The sequence below is a fragment of the Osmia lignaria genome, chromosome 6, assembly GCF_051020975.1.
Source record: "Osmia lignaria lignaria isolate PbOS001 chromosome 6, iyOsmLign1, whole genome shotgun sequence".
NCBI classification, from domain to species: domain Eukaryota; kingdom Metazoa; phylum Arthropoda; class Insecta; order Hymenoptera; family Megachilidae; genus Osmia; species Osmia lignaria.
The window spans coordinates 4587483-4613225 of record NC_135037.1 but is presented as its reverse complement, the minus strand read 5'-3'; the positions used below and the strand labels follow the sequence as shown (position 1 = coordinate 4613225).

The 25743-nt window shown below is 33.1% G+C and overlaps 1 long non-coding RNA gene across 2 annotated transcripts in view; it reads left to right on the top strand.

Moving 5' to 3' along the window:
* The window catches only part of LOC143305396 (uncharacterized), a 152446-nt gene that overhangs the window by 83244 nt on the left and 43459 nt on the right, over positions 1–25743 (top strand). Inside the window, exon 5 of one of the 2 annotated variants that reach the window (XR_013062296.1) lies at positions 13094–13304. The exons of the other annotated variant lie outside the window; for it this stretch is intronic. This is a non-coding gene — a long non-coding RNA (uncharacterized LOC143305396). The remainder of the gene's footprint in view (positions 1–13093; positions 13305–25743) is intronic. 2 annotated transcript variants of the gene reach the window in all.

Here is a 25743-nt window from a genome sequence, read left to right as displayed (position 1 = left end):
TAATAACACATAGAACTATCCTAGTACTTTCATCGTTGATTTCTTAATAAATTTATTAATTCCGTAATATAGCCATAATTTTGCACCATTAATAGGAATTTTAAACGCGGTTTAATGAAAACGTAAATGCAAGAATAAGTTTAATAATCATTCCTCCTTAAGATGTTTAATAACTCGAACTAGGAGTCTTTTAATATACACTCGGAAACTGATCTTTTAAGTAGTTTAAATCAGCCATAAATGCGCCTGGTATCCTTTACTACTGGAGTTTATTTGAACCTTTTAAAACGTCTTATTGAAATAATCAGTATACATAAATGGGTGAAACCATTTTTACTTTATTTAATATAAACATATAATTATTGCATTTTCTTTATTAATATTCATCACAAATCTAATCACTGACGATCAATATTAGGTAAAATTTAAATTTTCTTTTTTAACCAATCAATTGAAAATTTTTATTTTGTGAAAAATTTTATTAATAATTGTTTTTATATTGAATATTTCTTTTTAATTAAATTTTCAGTTCAAACTTAATTATTAAAATCAAACGTGTATAAAGTTACGAGCATATATTTATCTTATATTAAGTAATTAGTAAAATCAATCAAAATTGGATGTCAAAGCAAATAAATCTAATAAATTTCAGCGTATACCAATTTTCATGTCAATCTTGACTAAACAAATAATCTGTCCATTATAATGCTTTAATCCCGGTCCAATTAAATTTTAATCAGAATCATCGACGAAAAACTGTATCAATGGGATCGCTTTAGGTCGCTACTCAGTGTCCCAGTTACAGCTCCCAATAATTACCACGGTGAAAGTTAGTGAAATTGGCCACTTTAGCCCTTCGACGGGTGCCAATCGAAGGCCAGATGAAAAGTCATTCACGAGATCCTACGGAACGGGAACTTTTCAAACTTTTCATCCTGAATGGAGAAGCTTTTCTCGCACGGAGTGCCTCGACCCGTTCGAAAGTCGTCAACGCTTAAACGCGACAGAAGCCAGATCTGAAATTGCCTACCCTTTCTCTGCCAACACCGAATCGTTATCTTATCCTTTCCCAGTCACGCCCAGCATCGACGTTTCCAGTTCTTTTCATTCGATGGCACACGTAAAGATCCTTTCACGTAGAGTGCTCGAATAAACTCTTCGCGAGAATCTTTATTCGAAAGATATATTTGTCGAATGATTCCAAGAGAACAGATCAGTTCGTTTTCAATCGGGATTAACGCAATTACGATTGATCCGGAAACGAGGCACCGGACACGAAAGAATGATCGTCGAAATTATAGTTCCTCTATAAAAGTAGCCATAAAGTCTCACGGAGGTTTCGTAATTCATCTTAACGCCTCCACGACGTCCGCTGTCGCGAGGATCCACCTTAAAACATCTGCGGGATCGTAAGCATCAAGTTTAAAGAGTTGGCCAGTAGTTGGCCGGAAGTTTCGGTTATGACATCGGCATTGTTACGCGAGGCCGTATTGCCTGTACATTAGCGGGCTGCTGGAAAGTTGGCCAGAAGTTTTCCACGAATCCTTAAGGGAGTGGATGCTTCCTCAAACATACTTTACTGTCCATTATGCGGCTAGTTTTGTTCGATGCTAATGTCTCCTTTTTGGATTTACTAAGTTTTTAATTGAGGACTGTGTTCTTATATTTTCTTTCCATCTTTGAGAAGTTTCATGTACACTCGCGAGTTAAGTATGCTTTCTTAGAGAAAATGGCGATGTAGTGGAAGCAGGAATTTTCAGATTTGTAATTTTAACGATATTGATATTTAAGCAATTTTGAGTGACCCTTTTTTGGAAATGAAGTTACCTACAGAAAAGAATTTACTACGTAATTTTAACTTAATTATTCGTGACGAATTAAATTATCTCTTGTGAGACACCCTATACATTGTGCCAATTGTTTATCGTGGCTTTTGTAAAATAATTATTATTCTGTCGATACGAAAAATTGATGTATAGTCATATCATTTATAAATGGGATAGAAATAACGAGCTTCAATTCACGAAAGCTAATGAACAATAATAATCTGCCCAATCAATAAACGGTTCCTTAATTAACACAAATGTGCAGCATAATATGGGACTCATTAATTTCCGCAGATGTTTCTATTTCATTTAAATATCATTTTTCGTAACCTCAAATTCAACCATTGAGAAATTCATTATTTTGAAGCTTACCTAATTAGTTCTTTGCAATTGAAAAATTTTATTTGAATTTTGAAAAAATTATTTCATTCTTTTGCTAACATCTTGTGTTATGAACTGTAGAGCTATTACTATTGACTATTGACAACTTGTACCACATTTTATGTTCAGTCGTCACTCTGGTTTTGTAATATATTTTCTCTTCGCTGGAGAAAAAGGATTTATGACTCGACCATCTTCCTCTGATACTTTGAATACGGTTCTGACTTCAATAGGAATAATATTTTGCAAATGCATCGATGCAGTTAGAAGGGAATCAATTTTACAAAATACAGATTTTACAATGCACTAAATTTTCCCATTTACGTAGGGTTATTTATTTTGAATGAAAAACTATATCTACCATTTCAATTGCATAAATTTATATATATAAATTTTATATAATATATTAAAATATCAGATATTGCATTTTTTTTATTTATGGTAAACTATCATTTATTTGGGTACCTCTTTATTCGGAATTTTTATAAAAATTTTACTATGATAATTATATTATTTTTCAAATAATATTTTACAACAAGAGGGAAATACCTTTATCTATATTGAATAATGATGTATTAATATTCATATATTATTTATATGATTCACAGTATGTACCTCATAAGCTCCGCAAAACCGGCTATAAATAATGAATCGCAGTTTAATTACAACCAAATTTTCCTTTTTACTCCATATGTTTCAATATCCTCATTATTTTTTTTTTTAAATGACTTGGATAAAACTTCCGTTTCATCTCGTCGTATTTCCCTTCATATAACTGCAGTTTCATGTTTTGCTCATCTGCGGTGCTTGGTTCGATGGGAGGAAAATTTTACAAAATTTCTCGAGTTGCACGTTTCCCTTCGGATGCTAAAAACAGATAGAACTGGTGGGTCGAGGGAAGCATTCGTAAGAAGCATCGCAAAAAAGGAAATTAATGGGCATGGTGTGAAACGAATCACATATCCATCTTCGTTCCCCCTGAAGTATAGACGGTTCATTTATTATTTCAACAATTTTTATGAAGTCAGAATTACAAGTGTAACATTAATTAACGTTCTGTCATACGATATTACAGAAATCTGCCATTCTCAATGATAATGTTTCATTTTTAAATATTTGTAGTTTTAATTTTTCTTTTTTATATAATATCAAAATTTCAGTATTATTCAAATTTTTTAAAAACAAAATTTCTAAAAGAAAATACCTTTTATTGTTTAATGCCGTATTTCTTATCAAAATTGAAACATAAATCATAGTTTTTATATTTTTATATCTTCACGTCACGTTTTAGTTGTCAAGTTACTGAATTAATTTCTACACCAATAGATTTTATTCGCTCTATAATTAATACATCCGAAATTAATTTCATATTCTTAAGGATGAAAATGTCTCAACTGACCCAAATGTCCTCATCTAAAGTGATCTCGAGTCAGTATGTTAATTAAGTGCCAATCATACGACACATACTCCAAAGTAAACGAGATGGTTTAATAAGGGTCGATGGGTTCCAGTGGACGTTCTATCGCCAATCGCCTCTAACTTCACTCATAAACGAAACTTTCAACACTAATAAACAAGTTTAATCAATGTCAGAAGTATCCTGGGGTGTTGTACAACATTGAGCATAGTAGACTCCCCAGGAAAAAGGGTGATGCACTTTTACGCGAGAGAATTTGAATTGACATTATATTTTGTAATATTTAATAGTTAAAAATAATATTAGTATCAATTATATTAGAATTAAAATCTTAAGAATTCCTACTTTCCCTGCAACACCATTTTCCCAAGGGAAGTCTACTTTGCTCGATACTGTACATCAGGGCCGTACTTTAAATCCAGCAAGGCTCGGCTAGGCAATTACAGGATTATACCTATTGAATTTCCCAAGAGGGAAAAGAGGCCGGAAAAAGCTCGAACGGTTTACCAGTTTTTTCTTTGATTCCTTTTTTCCTTTTACTCGACTCCTTGTTCCCGTTTAACGTTTTGTTTAAATCATGCCCGCTGTTACGGCGATGCGTGACGATTTTATTACCGGAAAATATGGTTTCATGGTTTTTACCAACGTCAGCGATTTACGTTGAAACTGGGTCGAAACGTTTGTCGCACTTTACAAGTGAAATTGTTATATGATAACTGTTTTTTAATTTTTACATCGATTCTGGGATCAAAAAAATAAATTAAAGATAGGATTATGGAGGAAGTGGAAGATGAGGATGGTAATAAGCGATAACACCTCTGTCATCAGTATTTTTAACCGATGTTTTATTAAGGAAACACTTTACAAGCACTTTAGCAGGGTTCAGTTCTGCTTTGCTAAATTATTCAACGAACCTAGAGTGTTCAACTAACTTGCACATTTGCTAATGATACTATAGCTCATTCAAAATGCAAATCCTTTACAGTTTGGACGTCCTGTTAGATGTTAAGTAGCTTCATGTCATGTGAGCTTCATGTATACATAGAACATTATTCATTTCACGACCATATACACTTATATACAACTTTGATGATTTTTTTCTGTAATATACAATTTTCTTTCTTTCTTACAAAAAAAAGAATCAAATGAATTTTAATTAAAAATTTTAAAAATTATGCAATGAAAGGTTAAAATGTTAGAAAACAATGATTTGAATTTTTTGATACGATTTGACCCACAAAGTTTCTTTCAATCCCTCTTCAACAACATAGCCTCGCCTGATAGAATCATATTCAGCCCCTTGACTGCATCTTTCATTCCATCATTATAATATATCGCCAAAATTTCTGTGGATCACCAAGTTTGTAATTGGCACCGCCAAAGCTCTCACACTATCTATCTCTGTCATTTTTCAAGGGTTCTGCAAGGGTTAAGACAGGTCAGAATAATTTTGAATTCGGTTAAACTAGCTGCAAGATTCGTGGTTCCATCTCTTGCACCTCTGCTGGTATCGTTGGGAGTGCAAACTGGTGCTGTATGCTGAGATAACCGCAATAAATCATCAGCCAGATAAGCAAACACGTTTGTCCCTGAACGCTAATGCAATGGTAGTAAGCCAATCGTATCGCTGTACGATCCGATTTCCATGAACGCTGCTGTACGGAGTCTCAGACGACCGAAAGGGGTGGACATGAAACGAGAAGTTGGTATTAAGATTTGTTTGAGATACTCGGTTTGGTTTCAACGGGAATTTGATGTTACTAAGGTAAGGGAAATTCGAGATTTTGAAATTTGGGATTTGGGAATTTGGAAGCTTGGACATTTGGGAATTTAGGAATTAAAAAATGTGAAAATTTGGGAATTTGCAATTTGGAATTTGAAGATTTGAGAACTTAGGAATTTGCTAATTTGCAAATTTTAGAATTTGAACACCTTAGAACCTTAGAATCTTACATTTGTTGAATTTAAAAATTCATCAGAAAATGAACAGTATCATTTAATAATAAAAAATCATATGATATGATACAATTAACAATATTTAGAAGAAACTTTGTAGAAAAATTTCCTACCCGGAAAACACATGCCTGGGATTTTAGCCACGACAGCGTTAACCACGTAAGACATAGGATTCCCTTAGACAAGAATTATTATAATAAACACTGGACAAATGAGGGAATGGTGTTGAAATAAATTCTTCCTTGAAGCCCGAACGTAACGCGACATAAATCAACAGGGGAGTTGTGAAACTGCTATGAGACTTGGTACGATAAAACTTCTCCGACTAGCTCCTCTGCTTTTTCTACCGGATTAATAACACGCGTAGTGAACGCGACTTAAGCGTTCATGTTTTAATTAAATCGACATCCGCAATGGAGGCTATTAGACTCTATTAAGGAAGCCTGGACACGACAAAAAAGCATTATTAATGTATGATATGGAAAAAGTAGACGTAAGTAATTGGAAAAGATTTAATAAAAGTGGAAGTTACTACACAACTTGTCAAAACTATGATTCCAAAAAAATGAAAAATTTTCAAATAATTCGAATAATTATTTAAATTTCCCTTAAAATTTATTATAAATTAGATGAATAAATATTTTGTATTCAAATTGTGTTACTATTGAGTCTATATAATGTGCAATTTCTATTTCTAAATAAAAATTTGACTTTTATTCATCATAAGGCTAAAATAATACAATTTTAATAATTTTGTTGTATATAACAAGTAACTTCTTTTTTTTAATCTGACAATTTTTCCTCCATCTCATTAATTTTAAAAAATTGATCGAGGCTCTTCATATTTCTTACAAAAGGAACGATGAAATATTTTTTCTCTCTCATTTCTTTTACACCAATCGGTTATAGAAAAAACAAATTGCTAGTAATAATAGCACGATTACTCTGTGTAATGAATGTTTCCGTTCGGAGTTTCATGCATACGATATCGTCGCGCGAGTTCGTACAATTTCAAACATGAAACAATATTCCTTTCAACGGTCCCTAGTGAAACAGAATTTCATCGGTTTCGATAATCCTGTAGTGAAACGAATTAACCACCGCGAAGCAACGAATCAACGAACGACATTTGAATTCCCTTGCCAGTGAAATCGATTTCGAAATCTTGCACACTGCAATACCGGCCAATTTCGATAGAGTAGAATTTATTCAAACTTGCTGGAATTTGAATAACCTGGATGGCCTAATAACAAGCTCTTGCTGTAGTATTAAAATTAATAAACAGCCAATAGAACCATTGATAACTGAAAAGGAAAAGAAGTTAATTTATTTTTCTCCGTTTTTTCAAGCATAGGCAAATTTAACATGCTTAAAATATTTCCATAATCGTGTTCGCGATAACTCAAAGAGCAACCGAGTTGAAGAGCTGCAAAGCGTAATAAATTCATTTTGAATTTACATATGTATACCAAGAACCATGATTTAAAAAAGGAGAGAAAAAGAGATTAAATACCTTCATCGAGCTCAGTTTCAGAAATGTTAATGGTATAAATAAATATTCGTAGTAAATTCTTATTCAGAATTAGCACTACTTCCAACAGTTGTTAACATATTACTGCTTGGTTTTGATTCTGAAAACTTTATTGGAAACTGAGTGACCTATTAAAACTGTCCCCAGGGCGCTCGCAATAATCACAGCCGTCCAATAAATTTCGTACACGGTTAAAAGCAAGTAAATAAAGTAAGTTTCGTGTGGATAAACGAAGTTGCCCGGTAAATTCGTAAACGTTGTCGCCTCTTCACTGGAAGCTCATCGGTCCGATTAATTTTCGAGTTAGCTCGCAATTGCACGAAATTAAAGCGACCGTTTCGGTCTCCTCTCGTTCCCTCGATCGCCGTTAATTCTCCACACGATTTCCAGCGTGTTGCTTTATCCCCGCCGCCTCATAATCGCGATTTAACGAATCTACCCCGTCCGTTCGGCAACTTTTTCAATTCTGTCCACCAGCCAGTCAGAAGTAACCGCTTTTGTAAATTTTAATGCGATTGTACCGCGACCCGGGTAGCGAGGCAAACAGCAACGTTGAATTCAACATCGACTCGCGAACTTCGACTTCGTAATAAGAAGCCACTCCATTTTAGCGACGTTTTCCAACGGGAATCTGATTTCAAATATGATGAAGAAGTTTGGAAAATTTTAAGTAGAATGGATCACTCTTGCAGAAACTTTTATCAGAGAGGAACTTGTTGCGATTTTTCGAATTTTTTGTGTATTTATTGATTATTGTGATTCCATTGAAACGTACAGTATCGAGCAAAGTAGACTTTTCAAGAGAAAATAGCGATATTGTCAAACTGTTCGCGCGAATTAACACAGCCGTCCATTTATGTTCGCATCATTCATCGAAAACATTTCAGCAAATCTTTTTGTACCGTTGTCGCATTAAACAATCGCTTTGCTCGAGCGGATCGTTGCGCGCAGAGAAACGAGCATGAGGAAAGGAAACGCAAGGAACGGATGTGGAAACGTTGGAAAAATGTAACAGCGTCGAGGGAGACGTGTTTCCGTCTCGCGTTATTATCATAGAAACGCGAGGATGCTTCCTGTACTACAATGACACCTAATGGAAAGAAATGTAATGTAATATCCGGTGAGGTTTGTACGCGAGGAAGAAGAGAATTGGAGAAAAAAGATGTTCGGAATATGTTAAGCATACCATCTGCAGTAAAAGCATACCGTGTAACAGACTTCTCTAGAGACAGTCTCAACAAACTGATTTCCTACGCTCTGTGGATCTTGTATTCGTTGTAGATGAAAATTAGAAGCTACATAATTTTTATTTAAATACAAATTTAATTCAACTGCAAAATTCTAAAATTTCAAAATATCAAAATTCCAGGATTTCAAAATTTTAAGCTTCCTAGTAGATTTTATATTCACATTGGAACAATTTTATTTTAAAATCTTTCATTTTTTAGAGTTGCAATTAATTAGCATCTTTAAATTTCAGGTGTCATTAATTAGATTAATTCTGAAAGATCATATTCATTCATGGAGTTGAGTTTTAATTAAAAAGTCTAGTCGTTTCTAGAAAGTTATTTGAATTCATAGGTGGTTAGCATTGTCTCTGACAGAAGGTTTTTCAAAGACGCTCGCCAGGAACCTAGCAAGAAGACTCAGACACGAACGACGATCACGATAATTATCCCTCGCTTTCAACGGCAGTTTCTCTTCGACAATTTTTCCATGCAACAGCTTCGTATGCTGAGCTTTTTTGCGTGTTGGTCGCGTAACACGCCTCTTACTTCCTCTTTCGTGGTCGTCTGCACTTTCGTCCAGACAAGGGCTGAACCTTGCTAATTTTGTGGCGAATCGAGAAAAAGCATTCTACATATTCAGATTCTAGCGATCTATCTCAAGTGTCTGAAGTAGAAAATAAAATTAACCTTTTCTTTTACCTATATCAGTCACAAAAATAAATAAATAAAGTCAGTAGAAAGAGTCAATATATGTTTCGATAAAAATGCTCTAATAAATAGTTGAACTTTGCTTTAGGGCACGCACAACTATTCTTATAATTAAAACTTGTGTTTTTGAATTTTTTAATATTATTAGAATATATAAGAAGAGTCAATAACTTTGTGTATCCTTAAATAAAGTTCAATCTAATAAATTTCTCTAATTCAAAATAAGAAATCTGGAGACCATCGCAGTTGTTCTAGCGTTAAAGATTAAAGCATCACAGTATATTGTTGGCATAAAAATTGTATGGTAAATGTCACGCTGCATGGCAGCCATAAAATCGTCCAGGACAATATACCACTGATAAAATGTACGAAGGTAGAGACGACAGGGTTTACCTCCTTTTCTGAAGTGATATTTTTCTGTCCGAGCCCCGAAGTAATTCCTGGAAATTTGTTTGCTCGTACGAAGAACATACTCGGATTTACGAGTACGATCACACCGGGGTGTGTTTAGTTGTACGGCAGACATTGTCCTGGAAACACGTCCGAAATGAGCGAAGTATTCAACTGTGACACGTGAAACAGAACAGCGACAGAAGATAGCATCGTTGCTTGCGGCATTTTACTTCGAACGCTCGACAACAGGTTAGTGTACACAACTTTGCCAGCTTTTAACGCAATTAACACGTTCACTGCCACTGTGAATGTCAGTTATGCCACGTTATAGAGTGAATCATGAAAGATATTAAATGTTAATTTTGTTGATTAAACCCTTTCCCTTGCAATACCGAGTTACATTCATACTAGAATTTCCAGTTCAAGTATGACAAACCTGGAAAGTAAATTTTTTATAACAATTTTTGTTTCTAACTTCAATATACAAATTTTATGTATTTAAAATTGTGGAATGCAAACGCTTTGTATTGGACAACTATAGAGGACGAAAATTAAATTTTATAAATAACTCAAGTGCAAAGTTAGAATATTACAATATGCATATTGTACATAATAATGTTTAAACTTTTGTTACTTGAGTTGAAGAGTTGAAATTAATTTCAAACTGTTTCAATTTTCTATTTTATATCGTTGATGCAGTTTTATTATTATGTAGAGTTTTCTGTCCCTCTTGGATTTTTAATTGTTTTACTAAATTAAATTCCTCAGACACAGGAGACCCTTATAACAATCAATGTACTGACGTAACTAATTACACGCGACGATTGGACGTACTTTAATAAAAAATTAAAATTAGAAAAAATGAAAGAAATAATTACACTATGTATCTCGTTGACGTAAAATTTCATGGAACAATTCGTGGGAAACGCTTTATTGATACTCAATATAGAATATGAATGCAGCAAATTGAAAAATACTTTGTGCCATGTAAAATCTGTACGAATATTTTATTGATACAGGGAAATCATTTTCTGGTTTCATTGTTTGTTAATGATATTTTGAAAAGCAAAGTAAAGTTTTAAAGTTGAAAATTAACTTAAAATCTCTAAATACATGTATTACTTAATTTTCTACAAAATTAAATATAAACTAGTTAGAACGTTTAATCCTCGGACGGCGAACCATGGAGAGAGTCACATTTTAAATTTAATTTTGTATTTCATATGACTTTCATTTTCTATATTTTATACTGTTCCTTTGAAAATTATTCCTGTAATATATGAAACTCTATGTGTCGTAAGTTTAGGTCACGATTGACCCAGGCTCCGCTCTTCAAGGATTAAAACGCAAAAACTTTTAAAACATTTGAAATTATTTGAAAAAAAAAAAAAGAAAAAAAAACGATGATCCTGGGACCTGTACAGGTTTTAAATAGTTGAACATTTTTGTTAAGGAAATCAAAATTTATGAAGTATGGTTAAGCCATTGCAAAATGTTAACGTTGTTCGAAGCAGCTCGCGTTCTCTCATCTCAGCACCCTTTGCGTTTCCGTCGAAATAATGTGTCTGAACCAGGGTGCATTGCGGTTCCGTAATTGGACACCGCTAATGCACCCCAACCTCGTTTGTCGAACGTGAAGGGAATGAAAAGCGAAAGAAAGAGGTAGGGAAGATCAAGAAGCGAGGAGCTAAGGCTCAAGAACAAGTGAAAAGTAAAACCGATAGGAAAGAAGGACGAAGGAAACGAAATGGAAAAACTGTAAGTCGATACGAAAGGCGTTTGTTATTTGCTTTATACGTTCATCCGATCCTTTTTTCTTTAGGTAGATACTTTTTCTACATCATTTCGTGTATTAAATTTAATAAGTTAGATATTAAATTTTAAATATTAAATTTCACTAAAAAATAATAGTTGTACTATGTGGTTGTTCAATAGTTCAATTGTGGTTGCCAAATTGTTTGGTTTGCCAAACCACTGAATTTTAAAACAATCATCATTAAATATTGTATTTCAATTGTGACAAAATGCAAAAAATAAAATAATGTCCTTTACATGAAACTATTGGAATTAAACAAAACTAAGAGACTTAAAATTTCTATGAATTTTTGTTATTTGCTTTCATTCTTCAGATTTGGAGATTTTATTAAATCCTAAGTGATCCACTTCATTACATTTAAGTATGATACTTAAAACCCTTAGTATCCCTCTTCTCAATTTTTTGAATTTCAAGGTTTTATTCTCTATCATTATTTAAATTCCAAGCGATTAACTTTTCATAGTTTTAAGAGGAGGATAAAAATTTCTCTTTTTTTCAATTTTTAAACCTCTGCCAATCATTATGAAATCTATTATATTTTATATTTTTCTTAAACACAACTTAAAAATTAATTTCATTCGTCCCTCTTAACTCTCAAGGAGGACCAACCCTCCTCTTCAAGATAATTTTTCCTGCAACGATAATACCGAAATTGCGTACACTCCTAATCCAGAGTTAATCTCAGAAGGATTCTCCCTTAACACGATTCATGTTGCGTAAAATTCATGGATTACGGTAAACGTCAGATGCTAACAAAAATTATACCATGATGCCTAATTATAGAAAATTATATTTCTTACAATTTCGTATCCCCCAAAAATATCTCGCCGAACTTAATGAAAATTATACAGTGCTTCTGAGAAATGACTTGGGTTGCCAATGACCCTGGCTCCGAGGTCGCTGAAGGATTCAGCATGGAAAATGAGAATAAGGGAGAATTACACGCGGAAGGAACGACTGGGACAGGGATAATGGGACGCGAGGGAGAAATAGAGAAGCGCCACCATGGAAATAATATGAAATCCAGGAGTGTTTCGAATTAAGAACGTCGGAAGTAGAAGATACAGGTCTGCCTAGATGGCGAGACGTAAAAACGGAAGAAAAGAAAGCGAATGATAAAGCAACGGGAGAGAAGTCATGAATGACAATGTTGGAAGAACCGGCCCGCCAGAAGGAATGAAACATGAGAGAAGCTGAAGAGTATCGACTAACGCGAGCCAAGGCGTAGCCAATGTTTCGTCCAGGCTGAAGCGATGCGGAAAGGTGTGCGAAGATGGATGGGAAACGGGGATGGGATGATATGAAACGGAAGGAAATGTGGTGATCAAAAACAAAATTGTCAAGTCTGGGAATTAAAAAGAAAATAAAGAAGCGTGAGATGTAAGGGTTTGTGGTTCAAGAATGGGGTTTTGTAGAGAAAGGGACGAGTATAGGAAATTCAGCTTATAGATATATATTGATCAAAATTCCTTGTAAAAGCTGCAGAGAATTAATCTACATAAGAAAGGAAATATACAGTTGCATTACAAAAAATTGCATTTGCATTTTTTGAGGACATCCTTGCATTTATTCAAAATTGAAACTATAAAAAAATAGGCCTATGCTATTCAATTATTTTTTTCTATATAATATTTCTATTACACAAATTCAAACTTTAAACAAAACATTTATTAGTGTCTGTAAATAATAAATAACTATCCATACCAAACATTGCAAAATCATAAAAGTAATAATTATTGTATATACAGTAATTTTTGTTCTACTTTCTGAAATGTTATTGTCGTTCCACTCGACCAAGACCAAACACTAATTCCTCGAGAATTTGTTTACTTCCAGAACGGGCACATCTGGGTGTACAAGTACGGATCCGTCGACCCCTGTTCAGTTGTTCATCAAACCGTGCGCGAGAAACACGTTCGAAATGTTCGCTGAAACACTGTTTCGTTTGTGTGCAACAGTACACGTTTATGCAACGTAACAGCAGCAGGGATGAAGGCTAGCGTCGTTACTTCCGGCGTTTTACTACGGACACGACTTGCAGGGGTGGGTAAGTACACAAGTTTCTTGTATCTCAATGTAATTAACGCAATTAAACGTCACGATTTAAGATAGAAAGTTTTCACTGCTAATTCTCTAATTCTCGTATTAAAACTTTCATCGTTACGACAGAAAAATATTGACTGTATGTATTTTTGTATCGATTTTATATGTGATTATTGTTTTCTTTATTGATATATGATTTTGATGAATTATTTTATTAAGTATACTTAAAGATACCGTGACACTCTTTATCTCCATGATCTTTCTTTTATCGGTTCAAACTAATAATTTTTTAATTAACGTAGAGACAGAAATTGAAACGTAACTTTTTTCTTGTTAGAATTTAATATTCTATCTGCGAATCAATTCCAGCTTGCAGATAGCAATCTCAATTTCTAAAATGAATTTAGGTATATTCAAGATTAAATTCTACCTTTGTGAATTAATTTTCTTTACATTTCGTGAATATTACTAGTCAGATAAGTCGCTTTAAAGCAGAATAATAAAACTTTTATTCGTCGCAATTGAATCCATTTAATTTGCTTAAAATTAAAAATTTTTATTAAAAGACTCAAAATAAAGGATATAACAATTTCGCTTCGTTTCAATGTTGTATCAAATAATATTTTCTTTCAATTAATACGGAATTTCGTTTTACATCTGAAAGTAAATATTTTACTTCGTCGATGTACAAGTGGAGGATAATATTGGATGTGTAATTAGTTAGAACATGTGGAACGATTGATTAAAAACTGATGTCAGAGGTGTTTTAATCGTTACCCCCCGGGTAAGATCGATTGATCGAATTTATTTGAACGAACAGTCGAGTCACGGGGAAAATATTGAAGTACGAGCTGCTGGAGTTTCTTCGTCTAACGAATAATAGATCGCGATGATCGAGAGGACCATTTATCTTCCATGAATCACGGAAGGAAAGAAAGGAATAATGACAAAATGCTTACCTTCCCGGAGCCCCTTGAGTTGCATAAGAGAACACCGGCAGCATGGATTCTGTATTCCTTGTCGAGTTGCTCGTGTTGTCCTTGAATTTTCCTGTCGGCAAAATGAGAGGACAATTACGTCTTAGTGTATAGAGAAAAATCTCTCTTATATAGAATAAAGTAATTAGAAAATGATACCCTTCAATGAAAGTTTTTGTTACGATGATATATATCAAATGACAGTTTTTGATACGTGAAAAGTCTGTGATTTCATAACACAAAAGTATCTGAAAATACTATCTATGGTAGATCAAATTAAAATTTAAAATTTACTTAAATAACGGGATAAAGCGTTTATTAATATTTTCTTACTTCTTCTCAGTTAATTAATAACCTGCACAAGAAGGTGTTAATTAACACCTTAACACGGTGAATATATTCTACGGCGTTTTAAAAATGTTTTTCATATTAATTTTCCACTTTTCACACGTATCTTCAGTTTTTTCATTTCTAAACATTTTCACGAACACCTTTCAAACAGCTTCATCCTTTGAAGTCCATTTGTACCAAATTCACTAGTTCATTCGTTACGCCTCCATATCCAGATTCTATTTAACGCTTTAATTCGTATGCAGCTTGCTAGATCACGCTAGAGACTGCACTTAATTCGCACCTTTTGCGAACCTGTTAAACGCCTAAAGAGGGCAAACAGGAACAGGATGAAGTCACGTTCGACTCTCATTGCGCGTTTTTTCCTCTCCCGTGGAAAAAAATTAAGCGTTAAAGGGAGAAAGATGTTGAGGAACGAGGACAAAACTCTCGGAATAGTGAATTGCCGTCCAGTGATTTAGCAATCGAAAAAGTTCCACGGTTGAGCGCGAACGTCTCCGCGAAAACTTCGGCAATTACGTGAAAACAAACAATCTTACAAATTCATGGCACGAGGCTGCGTTCTATCCACGAACGTGAATCATGAGGCAACAGAGTTTCGAAAGGGGATCCTCGAAATTGAGTACTTTAACTTGCCTCTATTTTCTTATTAATGACTTTTCGATAGCCCTGTTTGTCTATTTGTTCGATATATTGTTAGCTAGAGATTTTGAATCTCTTTTTGATCAAGATTTAAAATGGGGTTTTTAAAAGGAGTTCTGAAATAATTTCATTTTTTTTTTTTTTAATTTCTATTTATTTTATTTTGCTATTTTACAGAAATATTGGTATTTTGCATAGTTTATTATGTTATAAAGTAATTTTAGATGTAGATAGTAAAGTGAAATTTTCTCGTATTTTTAAAATTAATTTCCGTGTTATTTGCAAAATAATATTCGGGAATGACCTAAAAATTCGTTATATTACTTTTTGAAATCAAAATTTCGAGTCCCTTGATCGTCAAATAAATAATAAAAAAATAGTTGCATTTTATTTAAAAAAAAAAATCTAAATTTATTTATGAATGTGCGTAATTGCAGAAAATGAAGAACAATAATCAAGTATTTTATTTTGACTTTGGTTAAAGAAATAATTTTTGATAGCGTTCTTTTTTAAATTGAGAGGTAGTGGATAGATCATAAATTTTCTTATTAAATCAAGCTATCTATTTTACACTATAATAGCGTGGTCAGAAATGTGACGCATATCCTGTTACTGTGGATACCCGCGGGGGATGAACCAGATGAAACTAAATTGTTTAGGGATTTCAAGATAACCATATTGGATGAGCCATGTGACGACAGTGATATATGAGCGTTCTGGGAGGTACATTTACTCAGTCTTTGCTGAATAATGATACTGTCGTAACAATTATTAAATTCATTAGAAAATACTGATTTTTTAATAGCGCTAACATAGAGAATTAAACAATATTAATTATATAATACTTAAAAAATTTTTAGAAAATTAAATTAAATTGAAAATTTATTCTTTGAGGTGTATAGTATATAGGTTAAATACTGTAAAATTAATAAATAATAACAAAATGATTCTGGGAAATATGTATATGGAGCTGCAAATAGTAATACTATGTGAATTTCACTAGGATCCCTTGTAAAATTTTCATTCTCAAGGTAATAAAACAGAAGTCGAGTGAAACAGGAATTCAGCCCTTGTCTCCCTCAACGAATTTCCCTCTTATTCAATTTCGTCTGGCAATTCGAGGAAAGACTTCTTCAATTATTCCATTGTTCCCCACATGTGGCTCTCTATATCTGAGCTATGTCTGAAAACGACCTTCTTTGATACATAGTACAGCATCGAGCAAAGTAGGCTTCTCTATGAAAAATGGCGACAGAGCAAGCAGGCATTTTTAAATAGTTTTACAAGTTGTATCAAAATTACGAGTACATACATGACAGCAATCGTCAGAATCTTAAATTATATCATAAAATTTAATTTTCATCTGTAAAACAGACAAAACTTGATAGTGTTACATACATATGTCTAACGATGGTCGCAAATGTGATAATTTCTAAACACAAAATTTGTCATTGTTGTAACGAACGAGACGTGTCGCGATGATGCGCAAACATGGCCGAAAATGCCGGAAGCTATCGAGGAGAAGGAGTTGTGCAAACAGCATAGAGGCGCGAAAAAACGTCGCAAAGCTTTACATATCGCTGACTCGAAGCGTTTTTCCGAGAGGACACTTGGAGTTCCGCGCGACGCCGCGAGCGTCTCGAGAACGACGCCGAGCTTCCTAATTTTCGGGATTCCGGAAATCCCTGCGCACCTGTTAACTTGATCCCAAGACGCTGGATTTATCGGTGAGAACAGGAAATTGGCTGGGTATGATAATAATCGCGATGATAGCGCGCTGAGTGAGATACGGATGGTGTTAATTGGACGGGAATTAATTAATTATTTGATACAGTGTTGAATTGATATCTGAATTTAATTGAAAAGGGATTTTTTTATTTGTGTATTTAATAAAGGTATTAGCCTATATTTATTACAATGATAATTTTAAGTAATATAAGCATTATAGGCACTGATGCAATTTTTTAAATAATTTTTTAAAGAACAATTTCTTTCGTATGGGAATACAATAAAATACAATTTTTCTATTTTTATCAAATTTTAAAAAATCAGGTGTTCCGTGCTAATTACAGTTATTCTGTAATTTAATTAAAAATAAAAAACTTTCAAAACAATTCTGACAATTGTCGACCAATTAGGGAATAAAGCAAACATTATCAAGGCAAAACGAGAGAATATATTAATCGCGACACGTTTCACGCACGACGAAACAACTGAAACTTGCTAGATTTGAGCTTCGACTTCGGACGAGCCGGAAGCTACACGAAACTGCATAATTCCACGGTAGTTTGATCAAATTGTTAGTCCGCCGGAGGACAAGCGCTAATAAATCTTGAACGAGTTAATCCTCCCTCCCTTTTCCAGGGGGATGGAAAGGGAACACACCGGGGCAGAGCTCGTGTTACGAGGGTCCGTTGCCAACTTGCAAAATATATTATTCGAAAGCCACCGCTGGGAAATAGATGTTTCCTTACCCCCCCTGAGTTTTTCCTTCTGACGACCATTTTGGTATTGCTACGTAAGCAAAAATTTCTAATTTTTCGAGACACAACCAAGAAAAGCTTTCATTATAATTTTCACGATAATGCATTTTTTCTTTTAATTTCTCTGCAACCATGGAATATGAATCATCCATCTAGTAGGAACCATGTGTGATGCTCTTTTCATTTTTTATTTTTTTTTTTATTGGATTATTGGAAAAGTCAATTTCTGGGGTTTAATAGCATCCAGCTATAAATAAAAGTGACGTTTAATTGTTAATCGAATAGAGATTGATGAGTAGTATCCTGTTATTCGGTGTTTTCATAGTGAAGGGAACGATTTTGTCCATAAATGCATTGGTGAATAGGTGTTATTCAATTTTATGGACATTCGATAGGGTGCTGAAAATGATGGAAACCTTTGAAAGAAAAGTTGGAAGGTGTAACAAATTTTATTTCTGTGTTCGGTTTTTTGTTGAATTTTTTTAAATTGCTCGCTTTTTTGTATGAAGCAATTTGATTGAATGCTCAACAAATATTTGAAAACATTTTTACAATGATGATAAAGTGTTTGAACATCTTTTGTAAAAAAATATTGAGTATACGATACTCTGCTGCATTAGTTAGAAAAGATATTTAACTACAAAGTCAATAGTTTTCAATTTTTAATTTGTAATAAATTTGTTTAAAAATAATGTGTATAATATGATCAGTTGAACCAATTGATGCAATAAAAAATTATGTGCAAACCACGTTGCATTTAGAAAAAGTGCAGTTGCATCTTTCTAGTGCATCGCATGCAGTTTTGAAAAGAAACGAATACATAAAAGAATTGAACTTGTGCAATTCATTTTTTTCAGAACGGTGGTTATCGACTACTCCAATTAAATCTGAAAAGTATAATTCATTGTACAATTCCATTGAAGTTGTTACGTCATCAGGAAACTAAAGTGTTTAATCATTCAGTTAGCGCGTCTGACTAAATACGTTCCTATACTACTTACGATATGGCATGCAGCAACTCCTGCCTCTGTTTCTCCTTAACTTTCACACTTCCTCCTTCCTCGAGTGCAACTTGCAGTTCTCGTTGAAGAACTGCTAATTTACGGCGTTCACCTTCCAGTAGTAAGGAAGTTACCTGTACAAAAAAATTCAAAAAACAAATTGAAGGGAAATAAATCAATTTATTGATTTCTGGCTACTTAAAAAGAAGCATTTACTTTTACTTTTTGCAAAATTACAAATTTAAAGAAATTATAATACCGTGTTGGTAAGCTATGAATATTGTCCCAAGATTCATTTCATATTTTTTTTATTTGATATTATGTACAGTGAAACTGCAATTTGGCGCCATCTAGTGGTAGATACCTAGATGAATGAAACGTAATATCGTTTTGAATGGTTTCTAAAATGTTATAACCATCTAAAGATACATCAGTTTATTAACAAAAATAATTTCTCTTATTTCTCTTGGCAAAAATTTTATTTCTGTTTTTCTAGAATATGTAGAATGTTTTTTAGAATCTTTATTCGTGAATATATTTCATATAATTACCTGCAAAAATAATATATATTACCAATTTTGAAATTTTTTCATAAATTTGAAATTGAGAATGGTACTACCTTTTGATAGTGAAATGTGTGACTATAGTTAATATTTAATGTTATTACACTTTCTTCTTTTTATCTTCATTAATTTTAACACGCAAAATACATTATCCTACATCATTTAAAAAATTTTAGAAATTTTGAGCAATTTAACTATTTTCAACTAGTAGGAAATTATAGGATTATAGGATAAATAGTATTCTGTTAGTACCATTGTCAGATCACTAGATGGCTATAGCATTTATGTCCATATTATCTATCGATTTTGACAAATTATAATATTATTAAAATTTTATTCTGACCATAGAATATTCAGTTTGTGCTAAAAGCACTAAAATTTCTCGTTAAATGAAAATTTTCTGTTTCATCGGTTACACTATTTTCCATTAGATGACGCTGGCAGTACTGTTTTCTACTCGCTCATTAACGTCAAATATGAAAAATAGAACTTATATAATATTTAAAATGTTTTTAATTAGTTACTTTGCAAGAGTACAGTGTTATCTTTTACTGCTATCAAAATTGAGTTATTATAAAACTTTAACTATGAATGTTAATCTGGGAATAGGTCAAGGTAGTCGAAAGCGCAACTAAATTATAAGAAAGCACGAATTTAGATTGCCTTAAATGTACAGAAAAATTAAATTAAATTGTAATGAATGAAAAATTATTTTTTTTTAATTTTTGCTTTTCAATGTAAGAATTATTAGATATACAAAGATTAAACTTTTCATATCTCTATAAAACAGTCCCTTTAATGACACAAAAGTTAAAACAATTCGTAAAGAATTCCAAATCAATATCTCTATTATATTTAAATCTGAAAATATAATAATTCTTACAAGAAAAACGAGTAACAGAAGCTTCTCGCATTTTGTCGAGCACGAAGCAAGGATCAGCGAGCGTGGCCGGTGCAAAATTTGCTTTCCTGATTAGACACGATAACGATCTCTCTCGTTCCTCGCTCGTGCTTCTATAGTGCAGCAACGAACGGGCGTAGGTGCATCTACGCTTATAAGTTAGTGTGCAGCGTTGCACTTGGAAATACGTGGAGCCTGCATAGATATATTTCACAAGATAGGAGAACATAAGACTCGAACGTAAAACTGCATGCGAATGCGTCCCGTAATTGGTCGAAGCCACTGAACTTCCTACGATTATGTGAGTTATTATCACGGGATTATGCAAATTCGTTAGTGGATTGAGATTGGCCGAGTTCATGATTTTTTTGCAATTATATGTGCAATCATTTCTTGGGAAATCTCTTAATAAATTTTATTTGTGATTAACGACAAATTTTCTTCCGCGTTCAGTTTGAACTTAAATAATATTAATTAACAAATTGGCTGGTACATTTGAATATTATTAATTTTTTCAATGACAGAAATATTGCAACTTATTTTTAAAATGTTAACACTAATTTCTGTTATTTCTACCCGGTAAAAATTATATTCTAATTATGCGTCAATTTAATCTCAATTTATGGGTTCATCTTGCTATATAAAATTTGATATAAAATATGCAAATAAGGTAGATGTACCGTTGTGATTACTCGAAGGATTTCCGCACCATTTACTAATACATAAGTGATGTAGTCTGTAATTTTGAGTTAGCAACAAAGTATGATATCGTATCATTTGTTACACTTGCTTTAGTTGATAATTCGAGGGTCTTTATCATGATAGAAATTTCCACATTGAGTGGATTATAGAGCTACTATCAGCTGCACCATCGCCTCGATAGCTTGAATATCAACTCGGTTGGTTATTGAAGGTCAATGGTCGCTTTTGATTACCACCATTTTATTATTAATTTTTTAAATTTTTATTCTTGTATGGAACACTGAAGATTAATTTGAAATTCAATAGATAATTAGAAATGTATACATTTTTATAAACCGATTAAATTAATATTAATGGATTATCTTACAAAAATTAATGATAATCTATAACATTTAAAATTCAAGATTTTCTAATTACTTGTAATAATAAATAGCACTAAATATTAATAGGCTTCTCAGTGTCAGTGGTTATTGACTGGAAAGGAATTAATGAGGCATTGATTTTTAATGATTCAATCGTAACATTCAAATTTAAGCGTGCTATGATAAAGAGAAAGTTAGCAGAACGAATAAATCTTTCCGGTTTTAATTTGTCATAAACGTGTTAAATACCGTAGTGAAAACGAAGGTATGCTAATTATTTTACATTGCAATTTAAACTTTCCACTTGCTGTCTTTTCAAATTAGTATAATATTAATACCACTTAGAATTTTCTTATATTTTTAATATTCAAGTCCAACTGTTTCTAAATTTAAAAAACAAAGAATTTACAATCATTAATAGAAAATCAAGAATTTGAATTTGTAGAGCAATCTTGAAGTTTCCAAGCGTGGGCTCGAGGCGAGAATAAAGGAACAGCTAAAAATAGAGAAATAATTCTCAGTAGGGACGTTATTACGATTACCTGACAGTTGATTGACGTTACGCAGGTACGCAATATTATCAAAGGTATAATTCGCCACGTATAAGCATGGCCAGCTTCTTTTTCTCTGACTAACAAGGATGTCCGATTACGACAGACAGGATAATAACGCAGCGCTTCGTAATCGGCTGTGTATCGTGGCTGTCTTTAATAAGCAGGGCTAAATCGAAATTACACAAACTTGAGTTTCAACAGACATCCTGTCGAATCATCCGATGGCTGTTTCGTGTTTGCTTTTCCTATTGCGGAAAAATTGCGACAATCTTTATTCGAAAATTTCTTATGTTTCTTCCTCACAATTTCCCTTCTTTTCCTGAGACTTATCACAGGCTTCTCTTTATTAATTATGCGTAGAAAGAGGAATTTTTTTATTTAGATACCTAAAGCTGATAAATTTTATAAGTGGGACAAGTTTAAATTAATGAGAATATAGACTTTTGGATACAAAGATAAATTTAATTTTTTTATTTCATTGGCGTCTAAAACTGATAAATTGTGTATTCTTCAATTTCCAAGCAATATTGGGAATTGGAATAACAAATCTCAAAAGCAAACATTAATTTAATAGAATCTCCATATTCACTGAATAAAGTGCCAAAAAGTCATCATTAATCTCTCGTCACGAGAAAAACTATTACCGGACGTGACGGAACGATGGATTTCAGATAATTGCATTCCGTACAAAAACAACTCGGCCTTGTTCGCGATTCGAACGGGTTTCGATGGCTGTCGCGGATGGACAAAAAAAAAAAAGAATCCTGACAAGAAAAATTGATTTGTTATTGCCGCGATTAAAGTATCCCTGGAAGCTTGGTTTCATCCCGTTCGAATTAACGACAAAGTCTCGATGCGGTCAACAGGAGTACAGGGTACAAGCGAAACGAATGAAATTATCCGCGATTGAAAGAACTAAACCGTGAAACGACAATGCCAGCCTCCTCGAAACGAGCAAAATACTTTCTGCACCGAGGAAGACGATAAAAAAATATTATTTCCGCACCACTTTTACGATCGTTTGCGATTTTATCTACCGAGTATCTTTAGCTGGTCATTTTAAAGGGACAAGAAAAAGTAATGGTTGTATAACAGCGAAGAAAAGACACTGTGTAATTTAGATGTACATTCACAATGAGTAATTTTAGTGGTGAAATAGCAATGTTAAATAGCAATAATTAAATGAATCATTATTACAAACACTAGCCTACAGGATACTCATTCACTTTTTCCTAAACAATCTCTAATCTTTTTACTTAAACTAAGTCCCTCAATCATACAGGACTTCAATCTACTCCCCTTCACAACTAGAACCTGAAATAAATATCTTACTCTAGGAGGAAGTTTCTCCCATGGCTAAATCATATCTCAATATCTTTTATTTTATTCTGATAATCGACTTACGCATCTCGAGCAACGAACGCTTATAATGAACTAGAGACTCGATATTACAGCCGGTTTACATCGACGCGATTAAAACGGGCAGGTTCTATCGAACGCGACACGCTGTTCGTTCGTTGAACATTAAGCCACCTCGTTTATAATGAACCGTGCCGTCGATTAATTAGGCTCGCGCCATATTGCCGGAACAATTAATAAACCCTCATCGGTAATTACGATGGAAGGGTGGTGAAGGAAGGGCGAAGGGGTGAGGGATGATTTTATACGCGAACTCGTATCGTCTCGACCGATCAAATTACATTAGAACAGGCCCTGCCATCATAACATCTGTTTGTTCGATAATTCATGAAGCTAGCTAGGAAACATTCTGTTACCCGCTAACGGTGTTATTTTGTTTCCTTTAAGGCTCGTTTACATTGTCTGTATTACCAGACACCCTCGTGTCTGTCTTCTGGATGCTTTGCATCATTTATCAGCAGCCAACTCGAAACCACTGTTTGGTTTCAGGCTTTTATAGGATGAGTTTAGTGTACCTGGCTGGTTTAATTAATTCTGCGATGAGAATTGTGAGATCTTGCAATTAATCAAATTGAACGACAGTCTAGTTGTTGGGAGGAAATGAGTTTTGTTGGACATCTAGTTATAATAATAAACTTTATATGGTGAGTGTCGTGTGAAATTTAAGTTTATAGGTAGTGAAACTGGGTCGAGAAATTATATCATGGTATTTAATATTCCAGTATTCTAGTATTTCGGTACTCTGGTATTTAATTTTCCAATATTTCAATATTTAAATATTCTAATATTTCTAGGATTCTAGTATTTTAGTATATTATTATTTAGTAATTTGATTTTTCCCAATAATATTATAACTAACCCATGATCGTAAGTTTTCCAATTAATAGAGTAAAAAATAAATGATACGATCATAAGCTTATTTTTATTTACAATTACATATAAAAATTCTTTTGTAATAAATACCTTGGTGATTAAGTAATTACAATTTACCTGATTGAAGAAATGCAATTAAACATACTCACAAGCACAAGAAACAAATTACTGGCTATATCGAGCTATAAGAAATTGCTTTAATGAAACCGAGAACAAACATGATCACTTTTACTTGAACAGAAACGTTAACATTATGAAACAAACGAAAAACGGCTATAAAAAGTATCATAGATCCGACGTTAAGATCAAGCATTAGTCAACTAATTGGTTCCGTTTCATGGTAGTTAATTATTAAGAAATCAGAGGAGAGAGTTTAGGTTGTGTCAAAAATAACATTGTTTCAATTCAATTACCCATGATTACGTCATAGATGGGAAATACATAATATACAATATTTCTTTCACGAAGAATAACAAAAGGATCGTGCATTTAGCATAGAAAAGATTATACGTAAACGTCAGTTGTATACTTTCTCTTCTTTCTCATTCAAATATGCATCCATTCATAGACTAACACGTTTTGTACCGTATGAATCATTCACACTTTACAATAGTTTTTTAGAGGCTTTGTTTGTTTTAATTTGGGTCAGTAAAGTGGGACGTTAGGTTGGAAAAGTAAATATTTAATACTTGTAATATTAGATATCAATATTTCTAATATTATGAAGTAATATAATATTTCTTAACTCCCTAAGTGGACGATATTTTGCTCAAGAGAAAGTTATTTCTTTTCCATACATGTAACCAAGAAAAAAATTAATATAAATAGTTTCATGTCTGCAACAAATGCAAATACTACGAATTTCCCCCTTAATAGAAATATACCATTATATTGAAATTACAAGTTAATTCGTCATATCCAGTTAACAAGTTAATAATTCATACTATTATGCCCCATCCTAAGCATGGTTATTTCTACTGTGGTTTAACCATGGCATTACCATGAACTACACTTTACTCAAGATTAAAACCATAGCTGTTGCTCAGCACAGAATCCCTCCATAATCTCATGATTATTTTACCTTATAATCGGTTTCACTTCCAACTAAATCGAAAGTAATCATCAAATGAATAATCAACTTCATTTACCAACAAAATAAAATCATTTTTTGCTTGCTACATGAAAAATAATATTCAACAATATTACGCAATTTGAAGGAAGTTGAAGTTATTGTAAGACAATTTTTCTGTGCATTCGAGCGTGCAAGTGAGCGTGCAAACATTCACGGAAGAATCGATCGCAGGTGTTCGAAATAATCAAAATAAAATCGAAAAATCACGTTCCATTGACTGATTACCTATAATGATCAAAGCTTCGAAGTTTGTGGCTCAATTTCGATCTTCTAAAGTTGTTCGATGAAAATTGATCTTAAGAAACAGGAAGTGAAAATGCAGCGGTGCCACTGCTATGCACTTTTTGCCATCGTGTCCTGCTACCTTTCTCCGTTGATTGCCCCGGTAATAATATTAGAAAAAGAGAAATTTTATCGGATAAATATATGAGACGGGACAAACTTGTAGCGAAATGCGAAGGAGTAGAGGTATTGATGTTTTAA